At 39.5% G+C, this 22,726-nt stretch overlaps 1 protein-coding gene across 47 annotated transcripts in view; it reads left to right on the plus strand.

Annotated features, from left to right (window-relative positions):
- Positions 1-22,726, plus strand: part of NRXN3 (neurexin 3) — a 1,474,105-nt gene that overhangs the window by 114,474 nt on the left and 1,336,905 nt on the right. The window lies entirely within an intron of this gene.

Genomic DNA, 22,726 nt, shown 5'->3' on the forward strand with positions numbered 1-22,726 from the left:
CAATTTGCAAAGGGATCTTGTTGCACCTTTAAACTAAAGGAAACTCTTCTGTCCATAGTTCTTCTGGGACTCTATTTACTAAATCTAGTCCTTTAAATCTGTTCTTCACTTCCACTGCATATTCACTAGGAATGTTAGTGTAGAAGAGGCCTAAGTGAGAACAAAGTTTAAAACTAAATTGACAAGGAAGTAGACACAGGGCATGCCTACACAAGCCAAAACCCCTAGATTCACATGAATTGAAGGTTGGTTGGTTGTCTTCACAGTGCACAGCTTCTTCTGGTTAGTATCCCTGAAATTTGACCTCTAAAACAACTTTGTGCTGCTTTGGGCAAAGCTGGGACATACTCTGGAGTTTTCTGAAAACTCAGGAATACCTAATGCTTTGGAGCAGTCTGGACAGTTGAACTGTGGTTGATTCATCCCAATCCACTGTCCAGATGGGACAGCAGCTAACAAGTCCTTCTGCTTTTAATACTAGTTGTTCTGGGAAAAAGTTCAATTTACTCTGTTCATTTCATGCTTAATACAACAGTGGAAAAATGAATGTGTTGACTTTCATTGGTGATTGTGAGATTCCGCTTAGTAGCCATGTGATAACTTGTGTATTTAAACATGCATTGAACAATTCGGTCTTCCTGTCCCCTAATACTGTTGTGTTTTGGCCTAATTCTTTTTTTTTTTAAATTCAGCGCATATTGTTAAGGTATGAAAATGAAATAGATAAAATGAATGGCATTTTCTATTTCAACTTGGAGGGAATTATATGCTAAATTTTGGCTTTATATATGAATATTTAAGCAGTCCTCCAGCATGTGTTTTTATCTTTGACAACAGCCTTGACACTGCTGAGAGCTGACAAACATTTTTGAGCCATTTGTGACATGTAGGAGGGAAAGAAAGGAAGTGTATCTTTTCATTACATTCATTTTGCAATTCCATATTTTCCTTGTACTTTGTCACCCATGAGAACTGGCTGTTCTACATGGGAACTTAGATAGTGGGGTATGGGAAAAATTGTAACAAATAAAGAAGATGATAAAATTGACAACTTAAGAAGTAAATTATGGTTCCTGTCATACTGAAACATTACACTGCATCTACTCTATTGTATTCACCCTCCCTTTCAGAAGAATGAGCTGGGAAAAACTGTTGCTTCGGTAATTCTGACAAATTCATATTTGCTCCAAAAATAGTAAATTGAAATAGTTCCAGAAAGTCAGATGTTTGATGGTCCATGCCCACAGAATGGAATAGGCAGTCTTATCTCCCATTTTGTTGTGAGAGTTGGTATTAACAATGGCCTGCTCAACTCACTCCACATTTAAAGATTTCCTGACTTTTCTTTATAATAAATCTCTTGAGAAGAGGTGCCTGGTGATTGTTTAAATAAATATTGGGCAGTGTGGTGGGAACAAAATATTTCAAGTGAGAAATATCACTGGAAATATAAATGGAAAACTGCCAAATATTTTCCAGTTTGTAACTTTCTGCCTGAAAAAAAAAAGAATTTAATTGTAGTCGAACCTGAAACAGAATGCTCAAAAGAAATCTTGGTGAACAGTCTTTCGAACTGTTTTTCAATCAAAATTTTTATATATTGCACCATAGTTTCCTTTGGCTACTGCTGCATGTTCTGTTGTGGATTAGTCACATGGATAATCCCACACAATCCAGGATTGTATGGAATAAAGAATGGCATCGTAATCTTATGTAGCCATTCAGGTTTAGCTGCTTGATGATGTCACTCAGGAGAGAAGAGTGTAATTGATCATGAAAGAATACGATGTAAGTGGTAAGAGAGAAGAAGAATGAGAACAAGAGGTTTCAATATATAGTCAGTTCTCAATTTTCACAGGGTTTAGGGATGCAGGATTCCCATGAAAGTTGAAAAACTAATAATATTTCTTGACCATCCAAGCCATATATAACACACTTGTAGGGCGGCTGGCATCAAGTGCATATGTGTTTCCTTGTGCATTCACTTGGGCAAAAGCAAGAGGGAAGGAAGGATGAAAGGGGAGCAGGAGGTGGGAGGATGTGCACAATCTCTCCTACACTCACATGCTTGAATCTCAAAGACAGATGGAGGAAGCAGGACAGGGGGAGAGATCTGGGATGGGCTAGTTGGATGGCAGAAGGGAAAGGGCAGCAAGAAGGGGCTCTGACAGCTACTGTTACATTCATCCTGGAGATCTGTGTACCACTCACTCTTCCTCCTTTTGCTTTCCTTGTCCCATTCCCTCCTTCTGGCTGAATGAATGAGTGAGAGAGCAAGGGAATGTGTGAACCTTCCCTCCTCCTGTTCTCCCAGCCAATGCCTCCTATCTCTGCTTGAGTGAGTGCAACTGGGTGCAGCCACCCCGCCAGTTTGACGTCCTCCCAAAGATTGGACTGCTATGTCTGACTTAACCCAATATAGCTCAAGGACCTTATCACATTAGGAAATACTCCATTTGTTTACCCCATCCTGTCAATAATCCATCTGCAAAATGTCAGAGAAATTGAGTATTTCTAAATGATATTGTAATTGTAGTATTTGAAAAACTAGGCAATTTCCCATCACTAAAGCACAGTTTTTGCATATGATTTGTCATCAGGGGGCGTGTTCGGTGGGTAGAGTCTCATGATCCCAGAATTTTCATGATAGAAGCAGCTATGTCATTGTGCAGATTTAGATTTTTTTTAAAAGGTCACAGAGTGACGTAGGGAGTGCTTTGAATGGATTGGGAGGAGCCAGCCTTCCAAGGTGTGTTGGGACAAAGCACGGCTTTTTTAAAGGTGAGAATCATAGTATTGAGGTGCAATGGAGTCAATATGTATCCCGTCTGCATTCAGTATGTATTCAGTCAGAAAAAACTACGGGGTGCAAACTGATAGAAATGGATTATTTCCTAATGTGATGAGGTCCCCAAATGGACACCCATGTTATCAAAGTTCCCATTAAAATGGTGAAGGGCAGCTGCAGATAATGTTGAGGTTTATCAGTCTATGCGGAAGCTACTCAGCAGTCTTTCCAGCCCCAGCCCTCTGTTGAATCACACAGAGTCAGAGTAAAAGGAAAAACAAAATTTACTCTTGAGTAGTCAGAGATAAATATGCAGCTTTACAAAATAACCAGCCTTGAAAATAAACTCCGTCCATTGCAGCAAAATAACTCACACAAAGTCCAATGCATTAAAACCATGCATTCTCTGCTTCTTCAATGGTGCAAGGAGTCTTGTAGTAAATGGTCCAGAACTTCAGCAAGACCTGTAGTAAGGCCATAGAAATCCCATCGGGTCTCTTCTCAGTCATCTGATCACCATCTCTCTAAATACACCATGAAACACTCCTCATGATATACTCCATGCAGGGAGTGGCTCAAGCTTAATTGCTTAATTGTCCAGGTGTTCTTCCTCATCACACACCCACACAGGAGATGATTCTTGCAAAGACTTAGCATACATATGCACATCCTGTAACAGATATGTCATGAATAATGAAATCTGTGAAGATTAAACCCACAAATGTGGAGGGCTATTGTTTCATTCAACTGTGTCCCTAAGACAGTGGTTCTCAACCTGTGGGTCCCCAGGTGTTTTGGTCTACAACTCCCAGAAATCCCAGTCAGTTTACCAACTGTTAGGATTTCTGGGAGTTGAAGGCCAAAACATCTGGGTACCCACAAGTTTGAGAACCAATGCCCTAAAACCACAGCCCACCTCAACCTAACTGCAGAGAAAGCCTTCTGAGAGCAATAGGTTCAGACCTGTGATAAGATTAACCCCATCAGATAAAAAAAATGCAGGGACTCCCTGTCCTTTCTACTAAATTCAGATAATTGTAAAAATTTTCAGGTAAGAAGCATCCCAGGGCTTCAAATTTGAGAGGAAGGGAGTAAGCATTCCTTATATGCCCTTCTTCCAGTTTTGATTACAGTATCCAAAACTGCTTTTCAATTAGGTAAAAAAATCAGGAAAGAGACATAGAACTCTTACATGCATAGGCTGTATGTCACTCTTTAGGGAGAAGACTGAACTAAAATGCTAAATCAAAATCCATGATCAGAGAGTTTCTCTTGAACAGAGATGCACCATTGAGATTAGACATCTTCTGCACTACCTGATTTCAAATGCTCTAATCTACATATTACTGAAGCATTTATGCTAGCAGGGTTTTTTTTTTTTTTGCCTGTCTTTTATTTCAGAGAGAAACCTGTTTATCTTTCAAACCAAAGATGACTATCATGCTTTTGGGGCAGGGGATTGTCATATTTATGTATGGCCATTATCATTCTGGTTGTTTGAAGCCAAGATGAATAGATTTTGTCCCTCCTTCAGCATCTGGAGGTGTCCACGCCCATATTTTGCTGCCTCCAGGCTATCTGTTGGATCTTCAGCATAACTTCTGGCGCTCTCTCTCTCTTGCTGAGGTAAGGCAAGGGCATTCTTCCATCATGATTTTTCTCATTACATCTTGACCCTGACCCTTGGTGCTGAGAAATGGGAGGCTGATCTAAGGAAGAGGAGGAGGGTGATGACAGGATGATGTGACGAGGAGGCAAAACTGTCAGAACAATCCCAGCTGGCATTAGAAAGGGCCTTGTGGTTATGACTGGCGAGGCCAGCTTTCGCATGCCAGCCAAGGGAGGTGAAGCCATTTCTCTCTTAGAGGCAGGAGGAAGAAATGGGGAGGGGCTTAAGAAGCAAAAAGAAAAGACATACTGTACTCTGATCTCACATCCTTTCAGGAATAAAAAATGTACCTATTATATAGAATTAAGTCACACAGGTGACAGTTGCCTGTATTCCTGGTACACAGCTGTAGTATGAAATTTAGGAGTAGGAAAAATGCTCAGTGAAAGTTATAAGAACATAAATACACAGCATGAAAATGTGAATTTATTGGAATGCAGTTCTTATAAGACATGGTGGAGACTTGGGGAGGGGGAGTTCCAGGAATGTAGCACAAAAACTAACTTTCCTAAGTTCAGTCTAAATTGTCTTTTATTAAAAGTAACAGAACTTTATAGAAACCAAAACAAAAATAAGTAAAAATTCCATGCTGACAGCATTCTTTAGGAAGTCATGTAATACATCCACATATACACATATACATTAAATATTAAATGGATTCTAGAATCAGACTAAAACATTCTGATTTTATCATTGGTGAATAGAGATACATCTGAATCTGGCATATAAAGAACTGAGCACAGCTGTTTCAATACAGATTGAGTCTCCCTTTTTTGGAATGCTTGAAATGTTCAGATTTTGGATTTTTTTTTCAGATTTTGTTCCCCCCCCCCCCCTACATTTTGGAATACTTGTTTTTGTATATAATCATACATAATGAATGAAAGCTAAGGAGGTATGGGGACTAACTACACAACAAACTGCAAGACCCTCCCACCCTTCCTTTTCCACTATCAAATTTCTGACAGTCATTTCTTCACGTAACAATACTGGGTTTTGACTGAAGTGAGGAAGGAAAAATTCTGTTTTATTTCCACTGTCTTTTTGGAATCATTTAACACTTATGTATTGTTGTTGTTTATTCTTTCAATCAGTTCTGACTCTTCGTAACCTCAGGTATTCCTGAGCAAGATGGATGGATGGTATCTTTGAAGTGACTGGCTTGACTCTGAAGGAGCTGGGGGTGGTGACGGCCGACAGAGAGCTCTGGCATGGGCTGGCCCATGAGGTCACGAATAATTGGAAGCAACTGAATAAATAAACAAACAACAACAAACAAAATTGCTTCTTAAATCTTCATTCTAGAGTAAAAATATCATAGTATTTTGCTTGACAGATGACTAAAGTAATTGATGGATGTAGTTCCAAACCCAACCACAGTTTAGTCCCATTAGATTATTATTTAGTATTATGCTTATTTATACCCCACTTTTTCTATCCACAAAGGAGACAGTGTGCCTTACATTAAAAGCATTTCAATAGAACGTAAAATCTACAAATATACAAACATTAAAACAGAATTAAATATCAATGATATTTAAAAATCACAGTTAAAATCCAAGAAAGGGATGATGAAGATGATAATAATGATTTCATTTCTCTCAGTGGCATAGTGGGTCAAACCCTTGTGCTTGCAGGACTGCTGACCAAAAGGTTGGAGGTTCAAATCCGGGAATGGAGTGAGCTCCCGTTTATCAGCTCCAACTCCCCATGCGGGACATGAGAGAAGCCTTCCACAGGATGGTAAAACATCTGGGTGTCCCCTGGGCTATGTCCTTGCAGACAGCCAATTCTCTCACACCAGAAGCAACTTGCAGTTTCTCAAATCACTCCTGACATAAAAAAAAAAACTTTCCTGCATCTCTGCGTGGCTTGAGGTGGATTACAGCATATTTAAAAACACAATCATTATAAACATTCTATAAAATGCACATATTAAAACATATTTCTATAAAGTACATATTAAAATACACAGAACAGAGATTAAAACATAGGACACAAGTTTAAAATCCATGATTAAAACTGGTAGGGTAGGCTTGCCAGAAGATTAAAAACATATTCAAAAACTAAAACCATAGCATCCCCTGACTTGATTTTTAAAACATTCTTCTTTAAAAGTCTGCTTGAATGAAAAGGTTTTAGCCTGCCGGTGGAAGAATAACAGGGAAGAGGCCATTCTGGCATGGCTGAGCAGGGAGATCCAGGGTCAAGGGGCAGCCACTGAGAGAGACGGCCCACTCTCTTGTTCCCACCAACCATGCTTGGAGGTGGAACAGAGAGAAGGGCCTCTCCTGAAGACCTCAGGGCCTGGGTAGAATTTTACAAGGAGATGCGATCAGCCAGATAGCCTGGACCCGAGCCATAAAAGACCTTAAAGGTCATAACCAGCACTTTGAACTGTATCCAGAAACAAACTGGCAGCCAGTTGAGCTGCTGCAACAGGGGGGTTGTCTGCTCCCTGTAGCCAGCGGACCAGCTGAAGTTTATGAACACTCTATAAAGGCAACCCCACGTAGAGTGCATGGTAGTGATCCATATGGGATGTAACTAAGTCATTTACCACCATGGACAGATCCGGCTTCTCAAGGAACGGGCACAGTTGGCATAGATAATACACCAGGTCTAGTGACTCCATGATAAGTGTGTGCACAGAAAGCAAAATAAAAAGTGAAACAGTGACATCATGGGACAAATGACAAACAAGGACCAGACATTTTGTTTTAGTAGAAAAGAGAAAACAGGAAATGGCTTTGCTGTGATCACTATTGAGTAACATTTATTATACTAGAGATTCAAGTGTCTAAAAGACGTAGCTTTGATCTCTATAAGGCCACATTGCCTAGAGCTCACCTGTCACCAAAGTCTGTCTCAAATGTCTCAAATCCTTATTACTCTTCTTCTATGATTGGAAAGATCCAGACACATAGGAAACCATTTGAAATGAAAATATGGGAAGTATATCTGTGACAAAATGATATTCTTCTTACATCCAAGTCCAGGTTGCAGAGTTGGCACTCATCATCCTTCAGGGCACCTTTTGATGAGTCTTTTTTCTGTACAGATAAATTATGAAAGCATCTTGGCTGAATCCCCAGGAAACAAACTGCCTAGTTTTGATTTCCTCTAAGTAAATGGTTATAATGTGTGTTTATGGGTTTGTTTTTGTGTATTTGGGATTATAGGCAGGCAGTGACAGCTTTGTTTCTACTTTCTTGAGGTTATGGCCTCCATCCGCTTCATTCAGTACAGATGCTGTGGGCTAGCAATGAAATGAATTAAATTAGCTGAGCATACTGTGTCCGGGTAGTCAATAGTACTGGCATAGGAAAAAGGGTATTGTAGAAATTCCTGTGCTAAGAGCCTGTATTAGTATATTCTTGCAATATTGGCAGTATTTTTCCTAGAAGATTTTTTTCTGTTTAAGAATTTATTTATTTATTTACTTCATTTCTACCCCGTCTCTCTCGACCCAAGAGGAGACTCAAGGTGGCTTACAAATCTGGCAAAAATTCAAGGCCGCACATGTAACAATAAAACACCTCTCATAAAAATATAAACAATCTAAGCATATAAGGAATTAAAACTCATACCAATCTATCCAACATATTAAAGACCACATATAAAATGCCGAGTCGTGGTCTCATATCCAAATCGTTTCCCAAAATCCATAGTCCATTATTCAAGCTGTTAAAGTCTCATTTCATAGCAGCCTATTTATTTATTTATTTATTTATTCATTTATTTATTTACCATATTTATACCCTGCTCTTCTCACCCCGAAGGGGACTCAGAGCAGCTCACGTGAAGGCACGATTCGATATCATGCAATGATACATCTCATAAAATAAATGCATACATTAAAACCAACTGCTGAAACCAACTCAAACATTAAAATTATTAAAATCACATAATCCAATCATAGTCCAAGATTGTTCCAGTTGTCATTGCACCATTCCACATCCATTTATTGCATTGAAGATTACTATCCGAAAGCCTGGTCGCACATATACATCTTTAATATTTTCCTGAAAGTTAGGAGGGAGGGGGTTGATCTAATTTCACTAGGGAGGGAGTTCGACAGCTTAGGGGCCATCCCCTGAAAAGGCCCTGCCTCTTGTCCCCACCAACTGCACCTGAAAAGGAGGTGGGACTGAGAGCATATTTAAAATATGCTCTCAGAAGATCTTAACCTCCAAGGTGGTTCATAGAGGGAGATGTGTTCAAACAGGTAAGCTGGACTGGGAACTGTTTAGAGCTTTATAGGCTAAAGCTAGGACTTTCAACTGTGCTCGGTAGCAAACTGGCAGCCAGTGGAGCTGACATAACATGGGGGTTGTATGCTCCCTGTGCAATGCTCCAGTAAGAAATCTGGCTGCTGCCCATTGGATTATTTGAAGCTTCTAAACAGTCTTCAAAGACACCCCCCCGTAGAGCGCATCGCAGTAATCTATTTGGGATGTAACAAGAGCATGGGCTACAATGGCCAAGTCTGATTTCCAAAGATATGGGTGCAACTGCCGCACAAGTTTTAATGGTGCAAAAGCTCTCCTGGCCTCTGCCGAAACCGGGGGTTTCAGGCTCAGTGATGAATCCAGGAGAACTCCCAAGCTGTGAACCTGTGTCCTCAGGAGGAATGTAACCCCATCCAACACAGGCTATAACCCTATGCCTTATTCGGCCTTTTGACTGACAAGGATTACCTCAGTCTTTACTGGATTCAATTTCAATTTGTTCTCCTTCATCCAGATCACCACAACTGTTATCTTTCTTCTCTTTCTCCAGTCCAGGAAATATATTTTAGTGATAGCTGCCTCTATGACAGGGGAAAACTATCCTTCCCTCAGAAAGCCATGTACACTCCATTCTAAAGAGCCCTCGGGGTTACTAGTTTCCTTTGCCGCATGTCTCAGAACATCATCCCCATACACAGAACTTCATCTTTATCTCCATTCTTTGCCGTGACTGCATACCAAAACTGAAAATGCCTAGGCAGCATAATTTAGAAAGCAATGGAAAGAACTTTTTTCTCATGCAAAGCTATATTGGCATCTGAGGTTGAGAGGAAATGTGGCAGGATTCCAGCCTTGCATTTAACTTCCTATTGCTTTTGGGTAACACTGGATGGAAGCAGACAGAATTGACAGTCATCTGGTGGAAATGAAGGGTCTCCCCTCCATGCCATCTCCCTCTCTGAGCTACGGCAGTTCTCTCAAGCTCCAGCTGTGCTTCCCCGGATTACTCTAGGGGAATATTAGCATCCTTTAATAACTCCAGGAGACTTAACCAAGGGATTTATTTTATTAATTTGAAGGCTGGGTACAGCAAATAGGTTAGAGCCCCAGCCAATTCACAGACTTTATCCAATCTTTCTTTGCTTAATCATCACTTCCCTCTCTTCTCCAACTTGCCCAGTTTTAGTTTTCTGCTTGCTTCTGTATCTATTTACTTCTCAAGTGTTCAGTGTTAAGTGAAGCATAGTAAAGGTGTAGAGTACTCTCTCCCCTGGGAGCTGAGCTAAGAGGCACTTAATATTTTGCTGCACATTCCCAACTTGGACTTTATGGCCATGTTACGTTAGCTATTAATGCCAATGAAACACCTGCCTTCTTTTTCATACACAGAGAGCAAAGAATGAGCAACAAACTGCATAATGCGGTTTGCCAGTTAAAACATCTGAATGTTGTTCTATTGTGGTTACATTTTAAATGGAATGGCATGGGTTTCCCACCCCAAAGCTGTCCAAAGCTGAGAGTTTGCAGCTCACTCAGAAACTTGGAGGCATAATTCTATGTAATACGTGTTATCTGTGGTTAGAATCTCTCATGTTTTAAAGTTTTAAAATGACTGTCTTGAAGAATGAAGGGATTAGAGCAAGATCATATGTTTACTGAGGTAACCTACCCCCCCTCCCAATTAGAACTTGAAACTATTTCTTTGTGAAGAGACATGTACCACCTTGTTGCTGTGTTCCTTCAAGTAATTTCTAACCTGTAGCATCCTATCATAGGTTTTTCTGTGCAATATTTGGTCAGAGGAGGCTTGTCTTTGGCTTCCTCTGAGATTGAGAGACAGTGACTTTACCCAGGCCAACCTGTGGCTTTATGTGGCAGACCTGAGTGAAGACCTCTTCACTCAGGCCCATTGTTGGGCTATTTAATCCCAGCCCAGCTGCTCAGCTGATCAGTTGTCATCCGGTGCTTCCCACTCTCCCACTATTGTGCTGTTTTCTTGCATTGTCATGTAATATTCTTCATCACAACTTAGGGGTAGTTGGCATGGGCCCTGGATCCTATATTGGTTTGTTCTCCCTCAGTGGAGGGATCTGTCTGTAGTTTTTTTTGTCGTGTCAGGAGCTACCTGAGAAACTGCAAGTCGTTTCTGGTGTGAGAGAATTGGTCGTCTGCAAGGATGTTGCCCATAGGATGCCTGGATGATTTGATGTTTTATCATCCTTGTGGGAGGCTTCTCTCATGTCCCCGCATGAGGAGCTGGAGCTGATAGAGGGAGCTCTGTCTACAGTAAAAAGAGGGCATAGCGGTATGAATGGGTATCTGTCCTATGCCTCCCTTCCCTTCTGATTAGGGTATTTGTATCTCAATTGTGCCATCTAGAGTCCATTCTGAGGCCCCTCTCTGGTATCATTGGTCCAGAATTTGGACTGGCCAGGCCCCATGTGTGTTTGCCAACCCTATTTTCAACTGTAGCTAATCAATAAGTTGTGGCCTTTGTTGTCCCAAGCTCATGTGTTGGTGTCATGTTTCTGGGGATGGAGGATTGGTTTGGAAAACAATCTTTATTTATACTCATACAACATGTATTAAGGAGAAAATGGTTAGCTTTAAAGGACTAAACTGCCCACTGTAGATGAGCTCTCAGACATTTCTGAGAACAGCTCTTTTCTTTCCCTCTTTTCTTTTCTTACACATTCTGAACTTAATGACACATAATAGTGTTTTCATTGGGTTAAGACAATACTGAGGAGGTATTTGGACTGAATTAATCAGGCCAAGGAAGGTTTTCCAGATATGTGATAAGTGATCCAACAAAACCAGTGGTTCCCTACTGTAGAAATGATAATATCACAGTGATGTGCTTCTCATTGGGTAAGTGGAGATGTCCATTAAAATTATAACTGGGAGGAAAATGTTTGTTATAGCATCAAGAGCCACAATTTAACTAGAAGATCTATATGTATTGGTCTCTGTAAGCAGTTAGAAGGTGATTATGCACACATTTTTAACTAGCTGCAGTATCTGGTTCTAAAAGTATGAATATTATGGCTTTTCAATTGCTTTAAAAAAAAGGAGATAAGGAAAGAATACTTGGAGATTTTCTCATCCTCAAAGAAAAAAGCTTTTGACATTTTGAGACAGCATGTCAAAAAAACTGTCAACCACCAAGTTATTTTTTCACATTTTGGGACTTTGGGGCAAAAAAATCTGTTACTGTAATAACAAAAATTATACAACCTCGCACATACTTTCTTTACATAGAAAGCAACAGTGTGTAAAGTGAAGTTTTCAACAAAAAGTTCCAAAATGCAAAAAACAGAAAGAAAGAAAGACAGATAGACAGACAGAAAAGAAGGAAGGAAGGAAGGAAGGAAGGAAGGAAAGAAGGAAGAAAAGAAAGAAAGAAAACAAAAAGCAATCAATTTATCTACCCTGAAATTAGCAGAGACTTGAGTAAAAAAACAGCACTTTGAATATCATTTCTCCTAAAACAGTGACCTGATAATATACAGCCCATGGGAGTAAGCCTTGAGTTTCATAAGAAGGTTCAGTCTTCCCCTCCCCCTGGCAGCCAACCATTTTTTTTAAAAAAAAATTGGAAACCCTCATCACAGATCCTGCACCATATGTTTAAGTGAATATTTTCACTGACATATACTGCTGTCAGATAGTCAGTTTATTCTTCACTCTTTCTACTCTGTGAATTCACATAGATCATCTACGCCTTCAGATACAATACTGAACTTCAGACTCCTTCTCCCCAAATGTAACAAAAAAAATATGGTCAAAGCAATATGCTTAAGACAGTGGTTCTCAACCTGTGGGTCCCCAGGTGTTTTGGCCTACAACTCCCAGAAATCCCAGCCAGTTTACCAGCTGTTAGGATTTCTGGGAGTTGAAGGTCAAAACATCTGGGGACCAACAGGTTGAGAACCACTGGAAGGGCTTATAACATCCCTGATATTACTAATTATAGATGAAATGGCAAGGTGGATTGGTACATGTGAAATTCAGATTCTAGACCAGGGGTCCTCAAACTAAGGCCCGGGGGCCGGATGCGGCCCTCCAAGATCATTTACCCGGCCCTCACTCAGGGTCAACCTAAGTCTGAAATTACTTGAAAGCACATAACAACAACAATCCTATCTCATCAGCCAAAAGCAGGCCCACACTTCCCATTGAAATACTAATAAGTTTATATTTGTTAACATTGTTCCTCATTTTAATTAATGTATTGTTTTTAAGTGTTTTTTACACTACAAATAAGATATGTGCTGCATAGAAATTAATTCATGGTGTTTTTTTCAAATTATAATCCGGCCCTCCAACAGTTTGAGGGACTGTGACCTGGCCCTCTGTTTAAAAAGTTTGGGGACCCCTGTTCTAGACCCTATGGAGCCATGAAACTTAGGGCCCTTCCACACAGGGCAGAAACCCAGGAGGAAGCGAGTGATTTTAACACACTTCCTCCAGGGTTTCTGTCCCCATCCCGAACCCAAACCCAGGATTTTCCCTTGATGGGTGGCTAGATGCCATCAAGCCCCCATCCACCCCCCAATTTTCCTCCAAAAAAACTTACCGGAGAGGCCTGACCTTCTGCAGAGTACTCCTGACATGCCACCAGGCCCCTCCAGTAAGTTTTTTGGGGGGAGAATGGAAGGCTCGAGGGGAGGGGGTGGGTGCCCTTGTGCTCCTTCGGGTTCCAGGAGCTTGAAGAACACCAGGATGGCTATGGGGATTGACTCCATCCCCACAGGGCCTTCATGTAGAAAGATCTGAACCTTAGCATATCTTTCCAGGTGGTTTAATTCAGAGCAAACTGGGAAATCCCAGTTTTCTCCAGATTAATTTGCTTTTACCTAAGGCGTCATATGGGTGCCTCAGATAAAAGTGAGATAGGTCCTGCGTATTGAGCCTGTCTGGAAGAGCCCTTACTGGGTAATCCATTGCTCGTTGCTTGATTTCAGCCAGACCTACCTAAACTGGTCATTTTCAAGGTTTAACAATGAAGAGGAAATCTATATTCATCACCTTGAGTTCCCTAGAGGAATGATGAGGTATGAAATGTAACTAATAAAATGAATACAATTTTTCAAAGTTACAGTATATTCTGGCGTATAAGACTACTTTTTAACCCAAGAAAATCTTCTCAAAAGTCAGGGGTCGTCTTATACGCAGGTGTAGTCTTATGCATGGGAGTCGTCTTAACTCTATATTTTAACTGGAAAAGTTGGGGGTCGTCTTATTCGCCCAGTCGTCTTATATGCCGGAATATACGGTACTTATCTTTTTACAAAACCCTATTTGAAAAACCATCATATTCACATTTTTAAACTAGCATGTTGCAGAAGAAGGAGCTTTGGGAAATGTTTATAGTTGAGCAAAGACTTTTTAAAACAGCCTCTCCCTTATTCCTGCTCTTATTGTCTGATTTAGGACTGCCTCAGCTGCTTTAAGTTTAGCAAAGAACAAGGGGGGGGGGGGATCCAGATATGTACCTTTAAGCATCTGGTCTAACCCCTAGAGGGCTGTCTTTCATAATCTCTACTTTGAGTCCTATGTCTTTTCACTACTTATGTTCCTAATATGTGGTATTAAAAGACAAAACATATTACTGCAGAGAATCCAACAAACATTTCACCTGGTTAGATGTATTAATAATTTGTTTTAAGGACTAACTAGGCATCTTGCGGGCAATCTGTAATTGGATCTCTCAAAATAATTTTCTTCTCTTCTGAATGCAGCATGAGACTCCCAAGTTCGAATCAAGTGCACAGAGATAGGTATACCATTTCTTTGTGCTCCATCCCATGAATCCAAAATTGCATCTCTGATGCTCACACTTCTATTTACATGTATGCTTTCTTCCTTTTATAGCACTTGAGCACTTGAATATGGACCATGGCATGGACAGAAAAACATGTGATTCAGAGTTTGAAATGAATTTGCTTAATATTAACTTGTTATCAATGATTTGATAAGATGTTGATACTTATTTAATACCACTAATCATTTCAACAACAACAATGTGGAAGGTTTACATAATGATTAGTAGTTTATAGTACTTTAATTCAATACTAGCTGGGGGATCTGTCTACTTTGGGGTTGATTTTAGTAATTCTAGTTTTACTTTTATTTGTTTATTAAATTTAAAAAGCAACTTATCACTATTATACAAATAATAGTGATGTGCAATGTATTAATTTATAACATTTGCTAAAACAATGAACATTCAGCAATTAATTATTGGATTTATATTGATATGAATGAGTCAACCCTAGCACTTATATTTCCAAATTCTGGTTAAGTTGCATTGAAGGTTTTCATGGACGGAATCACTGGAGTGTTGTGTGGTTTTCAGGCTGTATGACTTTTTTTAAACAGCATTTTCTCCTGATGGTTCACCTTCATCTGAGACTGGCAGGAGAAATTGCTGCTAGAACATGGCCATACAGCCCGGAAACCACACAACACTCTTTTGGTTACGTTATTCCTGTTGGTGCAATAGATGTTTCCTAAAATGGATCCTTCACGGATTTTGGAACCAAATTAAACATCTTGTTTATTACAAACTATGTTGCTGTGGCTTTTAAGACAAATTAGGATGTGTATGAAATGTTTTTTTTTTTTTTTTTACTCTGAACATAGTATGAGAAATGGATAAATACATTTTCTTTGGTTCAGGTCACAGTGCAAATGAAAATTGCTCCACCTTGTCAGGTCACAGCTTGGACATTAAGGGGCAAACGTTCATGTTGGTATCAAGGGGAATTTTTCCCACAAAGCCCAAGTCTTATGGAAAGGAATTGGTTATTTTTAGTTTCAATAGAAATGGGGACTGAAACCTTTTCTTTGCATACTATTGGATTCAATTTTCAGCCCATTTCACATGACATAAATTAATTTCTGGAAAACCATACTTTTAAAAGAATTGTTTATTTTGTACAAAACACTGTTTCTTGCAAAAAGTGGTTTTTTTTTTCACAAATCCAGAAAATATTTGAAATATGAATAATCATTGACAGTGCTCAAAACCCATCTGAATAACATTAGCAATAGTAGATGGAAAATGTTGGGATGTCTTTAGATGAAAGATGTGATTTACATGTATACTTGTCACAAAATAGTCACAACATGTTGCCTCACCCTTGGTAGTAGCCCCAACTACTGTATAGATTCATAAATCTGAGTTGAATTATCCATGGGTCAGTATTAGTACGGTACCTTAGCTTTTATTAAAAAGGAACCATATCTTTCTGAGTAGTGTGGTGAAAGGCAAGAGCACAGTCTGTCCCAGGAGGACACAAAAGAAATATTGACCCATTCTACTTCATTCCACAATGCTGCTTCTGGCCTTTTTAGATGCCTTGATTAAAAATGGTGGCAGTGGCTAGGGGCAACAGATACCCTGAGGTGGCATTGGTCTTTTCCCTGCTCTGCAGAATAACCCTTGTCCTATGCACTGAGCACATCAAAATCCTAAATTTTTGTTCCAAAACCTGTCCTCAACTAATACATAAGGCCAACTTTTACATGCGTTTATACAGTAATTGCAACCAAGCAAAGAGGAAGGATAAGAGTGAGCATCTCTCTTTATAATTCACTCAAAAGGAAACATTGCAGGGACAACAGGGCAACTGGGCATACTACATGAAACAGTTTCTCGTCTTTGTTTCACAACCTTTCATCTTGCTCTTTCCCCTGATCCATACTTCTTACTGAAAATATTTCCCATTGAAATCCACAAAGGGAGAAAGTAACCCGAGGCCCATCTAGGTACTGTAGGTGTAGCTAAAAGGATCAAGTGGCCCAGTAATCGGAGATGAAACCTTTTCAATACTAGGTCAACAGCTCCCTTTCATCCTGGATTGCTCCCATCTCGCAGCTGTTCAGAAACTTGGACTGGAGGATTCTTTGTCTGTTTACCTGTAGACAGGTGTCCGTAGGAGCCCCAAAGGCTGAGACATAGATATACAATGAAAACCGCATGTTCATCTTTTTCAAATGCAAGTTTGTGTATATGGGCAGGAGAGGGATTCAGCTTCAATCTATAGCAAACAGGTTACTGTCCAAGACTGGTTTTCTGTCCCCAGTACTGCTTAGTCTGTGCTCCTTTCCCCCTGATTTCTTTTCTCTCCCAAATCCCAGGATTTGCAAGAACGGCACCTTTCATCAGTGACAAAAACTCAAATGAAATATTTAAAATAAAACGCCCCAGACATTTTGTAGTATAGGCATTGCCATGATGTAAGCTTACAGCATCATCTGTTTCTTTTCATCTCTCTTGATCTTCCTTGTTTCCTGTTCTGCCCTACCCAGGTGGTTAGCATTGCACCTGACAAAGGCAGTCACCTTGCTGATCCCTTTTTAGTGCAGCTATTAGCATCAAAGGCCAAAAGCAAACAGCCTTGGCTTATGGCATAGCACTCTACAAAGCCTGTGTAAATGGGTCCTTCTGTTTAGGACAAAGGAAATTCTCTTTTGTCAAAAGACTTACCTTGTTGTTACTAAAGAGTTTCAGCCTTAGAGGAAGGGAAACCTATGTCTCAAATAAAGGCCTGTGATCACCTAGTTTTTAGAAGAAAGTGGGATGTATACTACATTCTAGATTTCATAGGCCTTTTCATAATGGCTAAGTCACAGGTATTTTCTATTTTTTATTATAGTAGAAACCTATGCCCTCCTTCTGAATACATTTATTTGCATTTTGCAACTCTGCATACAACAGTTAGAGTTTTTAGTATTTACATCTACACATACCATTAAGCGTTTTTCTTTGTTATGGATTATATTAAGAGGGCTGCCATGTTGTTTTTAAGGAGAAGATGTTTCAGGAGACAATGATTTAAGATGGAGAAATGGGAAGGAGAGGAAGAATGTCACTTCTCCCATCCCCTCACCTTTTTTCTTCAAATTGTGGATGCTGGGAAAAGTCTGTGGGCATATGTTTGTCTGAAAGAGTAAGAGCACCAGGGGTCTATATATCTCTACTCCCAACTGTGTTTTTTCCAGGAAAGTCCCCCCCACCCCCAGCAATCCGTCACATCTGAATGACCAGCAGAAGGAGCTAACAACAGCTCTCAGAGGAAAGGAAGGCGAAAGGAAGTTCTTCATATTTATTGGGGTTAGGGTACAGCATTACCACAAAAATGTAAAACTTCTATTTTGCTTTTTTTTTTTTTACCTGAGACAACATTTCTCTAAGAATTTCTAGGTCTTCAGCATGGCTCTATGGTCAACTTCTGATGGAAGCTGAACATAGAGTTGAATGGGAGGACCTAGAAATTCCTAGAGAGGTGTTCTCTCCAGAAATCTCTAAGTACATTAGCATGACTGGAGGACGTTGATAATAGAATCATAGTAGACTTACTGATTTCAAGAGAGAACATTTAAAATCAAATCTGTGAATCAAATCTGGAACTGTCGAAACTGCAAATGTGGAGGATGGCTATATAGACAAAAAGCTTCAAGTGCGGAGGAGGCCCATGGACTGAGCAAGGCAGTAGTGCTTGACCTTATCCATTTATTGGTGAAGAATCACCTCTCCTTTTGTTTCACTGGGATTATGGGTCATCCTCATTGTTCAGTTCTTTGCTAAAAATGCTGTTTCTAGGAATCATGTGTTAACTGGGGAAAGTCAGAAGCGTGTATTTTTTCATTGAGGCAAAAATTATTTCTGAGATCCTTTCCTAAACATAAAGACATAAATATAAAGGTGCTTTAATACAATATAAAGTCCGTAAGAGAAGAAAATGCAAATATCATTTAAAGAAGCCATGCCTGCATGTCTGTTTGTATAGCAATTCCCCTTCACTTCAGCACTATAGTATGTTTGTTTAACTAAAGTTTAATGAGCAGTAGTCCAAAAAGTTAATTAGTCACATATTGCAAGCTGTTTACTTATTTAATTTGTTTTCCTTCTTAAAAGTACTAGCAAACATTTTCAATTCATACGCATCCTTCCTTTTAACTCATAGTGGAATGAGATGTTTGTGTGGTCTTCTCAAGCTGCTTTTTTAGACTCTTGCTGTGTCACCAGAACCTACTGTTGAACACTGGTGGTGCTCCCACTGCGATCAGAATAATGCTTGCTCCTTTTTGGATTAAATAAATGTACCAAAGGCCCAGTTCATCCTCTAAACCATTGGTTCCCAACTGGTTTTTTTGACCAGGGACCACTTGACCAAGGACCACTTTGACCAGGAACCACTCTCCAACATTAGTACCAAAACGATTATGAATCAGTTTTTGGTCAACTTTAGATTCGTTTTGGTTATTGGGATGCTGATTCAGAAAATTGCATTGGGTAGACCACATCAGCCCCAGTTTCTGATACAGAACATATGCCATCCAGTAGTTGCCATCTGCTCACCCACAGAAAACCACATTTAATAATCTAGAGCTGATGTGTTCAATGCAATTTTCTGAATCAGCACCTCAAATAACCCCAGGAACAGGCTTAAAAATGAAGACACCAAGGCTCCTCTCCTTCCAGGTGCTAAATGGGGGGGGGGGGGGGGGGAGGAGGAGGACAGGCAGCAATCAGCTTGTAAATCGCCTAGAGCATCTTGGATGGAGGGCAATTAATAAGTAATTAAATGATGGTGATGATGATGAGGAGGCTTGTTGCACCTTTCGTGGATAGTCAGCCTCTCCCCTCCTGACATCCCCATTGCCTCAGCACTATAAGAGGGTTTTGCGAGACCAGTCACTCTTGTTGCAATGGGGTAGTAATGGTGAGGCCACAGACAATATTTTAGTTCTTGGGGACCACTAGTGGTCCACAGACCAAAGGTTGAGAACCACTACTCTAAACCTTTGTTCTTTCCTCTTTTCAGACTGGTAACATTACTATTTTTCATTAGAAACAACCTGCAAGATGCTTGGTGCCTCTATTTCACAAGGCTTTACGGGGCAGGAAGGCACTATAGCACATGAAACCATCCCAGATACAGTTTTTCTGATAGATTAAGTCTATTGGGAATAACCAGCTCACACAGTATTTCAAAGGAGGTAGATTTATTGTTATGCAAAGAAAAAGAGAACAGCTTACCTAAATCCTTCTTGTATACATCACATGTAAGTGTGTTTAGAACAGGATTCAAGCCCATTAGAACAGGATCCAAGACCAAGATAACACAAATATGTGAGGAAGACAATAAGACCCATTTAAACAAAGACCTCATTTAAACTTGTCTCTACATGTGGCATTTGCAGATATATCCCAGAATTGGTAGAAACACAGAACCTAACATTGCAAATAGTCTGGATTTCTTCCTAACATGTTATGACTACATACTGTAAGTAAAACTTCTGTTGTTTCAGAAACAATATTGCTCAGTATTAAAGAAGTTGCCAGGCTCCTGATTTTTTTAAAAAAAAACCCATAAATAAACTTTTTTTTGGTCCAAGAAAACATCTTTCTAGGAATCTCTATGTTCTCCATTGTCAACTTATTTCAAGTTCACTACAAAGATTGCACCGTAGTACCTTGAGAATCCAAGAGGACCATATTAATCAAATCAGTGAATAATCAAATCCACAAATGTCAAAGCTGCAATGTGGAAGTCCAGCTGTGCACTGATGATCTTAACTATGTTTTATGCATACATTAGCCTTACCACTACTGGACCTGCCAGGGCCAGACTACAGAAAGAATCAATTTCTCCCTGTCCATGTTTGTATGTGTGTGTATCAATGAGAGTACCACTTTTCCTACTTCTAAGAAAGACAATTACGAGTTCCATCTTGGAAACTCCCATTTTCCTCTAGGCCATTCCCCTTGAACATCTATCAAAATATGACAAAATGACAGAAATAAAACTGTCCTGCTCCCAACTGCTTGATATACCACTGGTTGGTGAAATGGTGTTCACCATTTTCGTCAATATCACTAAAATATATGGTGACGTGAAATCCTAAGTTTTCATCTCCTCTGTTGTTTTGACATTCATACTAAATAAGGGTCACAATTGATCTTCATTCTATTGTGTATTTGTGGACTTAGCTGTTTATTTGAATTCATTGTGGCTTCTTCGTTGCTTACTTCTTACTTTCTATTTGTAGTCTACACTCAATTGTATATGTATCAATGACAGTTGTATCATCTTGTTTTTCTAGACTTTCATTCTGCTGTTTTCCCCAAGCGTATCTGCTCTTTTAAATTTTAAATTTGTATTTATGGAAGCTTTTGGTTTTTCATGTATACAGTGGCTAAAACTTTTAATGAGGATGTGGTATAGTGTATTTTATTATTTTATTGTTTTAAGGTTCTTTTAATGCTGTTTTGAACTAGTTTTAATGTGGTTTTAACTTTTTATTTGTGTTTTTTAAAAATGTAAATTTAGTTTAAATGATTTTGAACTTTAAATAAACATATTGTGCTTTTAAAATGTTTGATGCCAAGGTGGTTCCAGTGTTGAGAGAAAGGCAGGATACTAAACAAATGAATGAACGAATGAATAAATGGTTCTGGAATATCCTCCATGTATGTTTAGATCCATTATTTTAATTGAGGTTTTAGTAGATTCTATGGTCTATTATGAGATGGATGTCATCTAGAAGTCCACATATAGGGAAGAGTGTCTGTGCAAGATAACTAGGTCAATGTGTAGCTATTGCTTTCATGAGTTACAGTTAAATGTAGCATAGGTAGACCTGCAAAATTACCATAATTTCTGACACCATAATTTCTGACACAGCCATACTGTGTAGGGCTCTTACGAGTTGGAAGCCTACAACATCGGGACAGCCACAACTTCACAACTCATAATATGCAAGGCTGGGTTTTATTCTCTCAAAAATAAAGCCCCATTTTTTAAAACATATCTTTAGGGTTTGTCATTGTTTATATAACCAGCTATGAGGTTGAAAACATAACAATCACAGCAACCTAAAAAGATTATCCCACATCTTGAGGAAAAAAGGCTTTCTTTCTGTGTCAGGAGCAACTTGAGAAACTGCAAGTCACTTCTGGTGTGAGAGAATTGGCCATCTGCAAGGACGTTGCCCATGGGACGCCCAATTGTTTTACCATTTTGTGGGAGGCTTATCTCATGTTCCCACATGGGAAGCTGGAGCTGACAGATGGGAGCTCACCCTGCTCTCCGGATTTGAACCTCTGACCTTTTGGTCAGTAGTCCTGCCAGAACAAGGGTTTAACCCATTGCACCACCAGGGGCTCCCAGGCAAAAAGGGTGACAACTGAACAGCCATAAGATCATTCTCTAAACTACTTGCCATAATTATGTTTACTGGTGTTTATGAGAATTGTATTTTGATTCAATTTTTGTTTGAATATCGTCTTTTAATTATTTTTGCATTTAGCATTTACTGTAATTGGTATTTATAGTCTAGTGGTTGTTAGTGTGATGGGAACTTATATAAATACATAGAATACAGATTCCTTAAATTTAAGAAAGAACTACTGTCCCCCATAACAGCTCTGTGATTTGATATTCTTTTCAGTGGGGATGATATAGACTGAACAAGAGGTCCTCTGTGTATGAAGCATGTGTTCTGCCACTGTAATATGACAACAAAAAATCCTCACTGTCTGCAATAAAGGATGGTCATAAGGAACAGTGGGCTTGAAATGGACTAATTCTTTTTCTTACCCCTTTGGAGACAGAACTTGGGAGCCCAGCAAATGGTCATACCTTCATGTGAACCCTCTTAGAAACTGAAACCAACTCCTCTCTTTTCTCAATAGAACTAGAATTTATTTGAATATATGTGTGTGAAACTATTCTGCTGCTCTACAATGTGTTTTTTCTTGACTTGAAACTGAGTGTGAAATAAAATGATATGGAATATTCTAACAAATATTCTTTCAGGAGTTGGCCTGAGTTGGATCTATCTGATTCCGGAATTTCTCTTTCTCTCCAGACAGATACAAGATCTGATTTATTCCTACATGCACAGTGGAGGGGGAAGCCAAACCCTTTTCCCTTGCATGGGTGGGCTAATGGTTGTAGATGGGTGACTTTCAAAGGAAACTTTCAGTTTTGCATGAAATTGATTTCCATGCAAAGAAGC

This window comes from Anolis sagrei, chromosome 1 (assembly GCF_037176765.1).
Source record: "Anolis sagrei isolate rAnoSag1 chromosome 1, rAnoSag1.mat, whole genome shotgun sequence".
NCBI lineage: Eukaryota > Metazoa > Chordata > Lepidosauria > Squamata > Dactyloidae > Anolis > Anolis sagrei.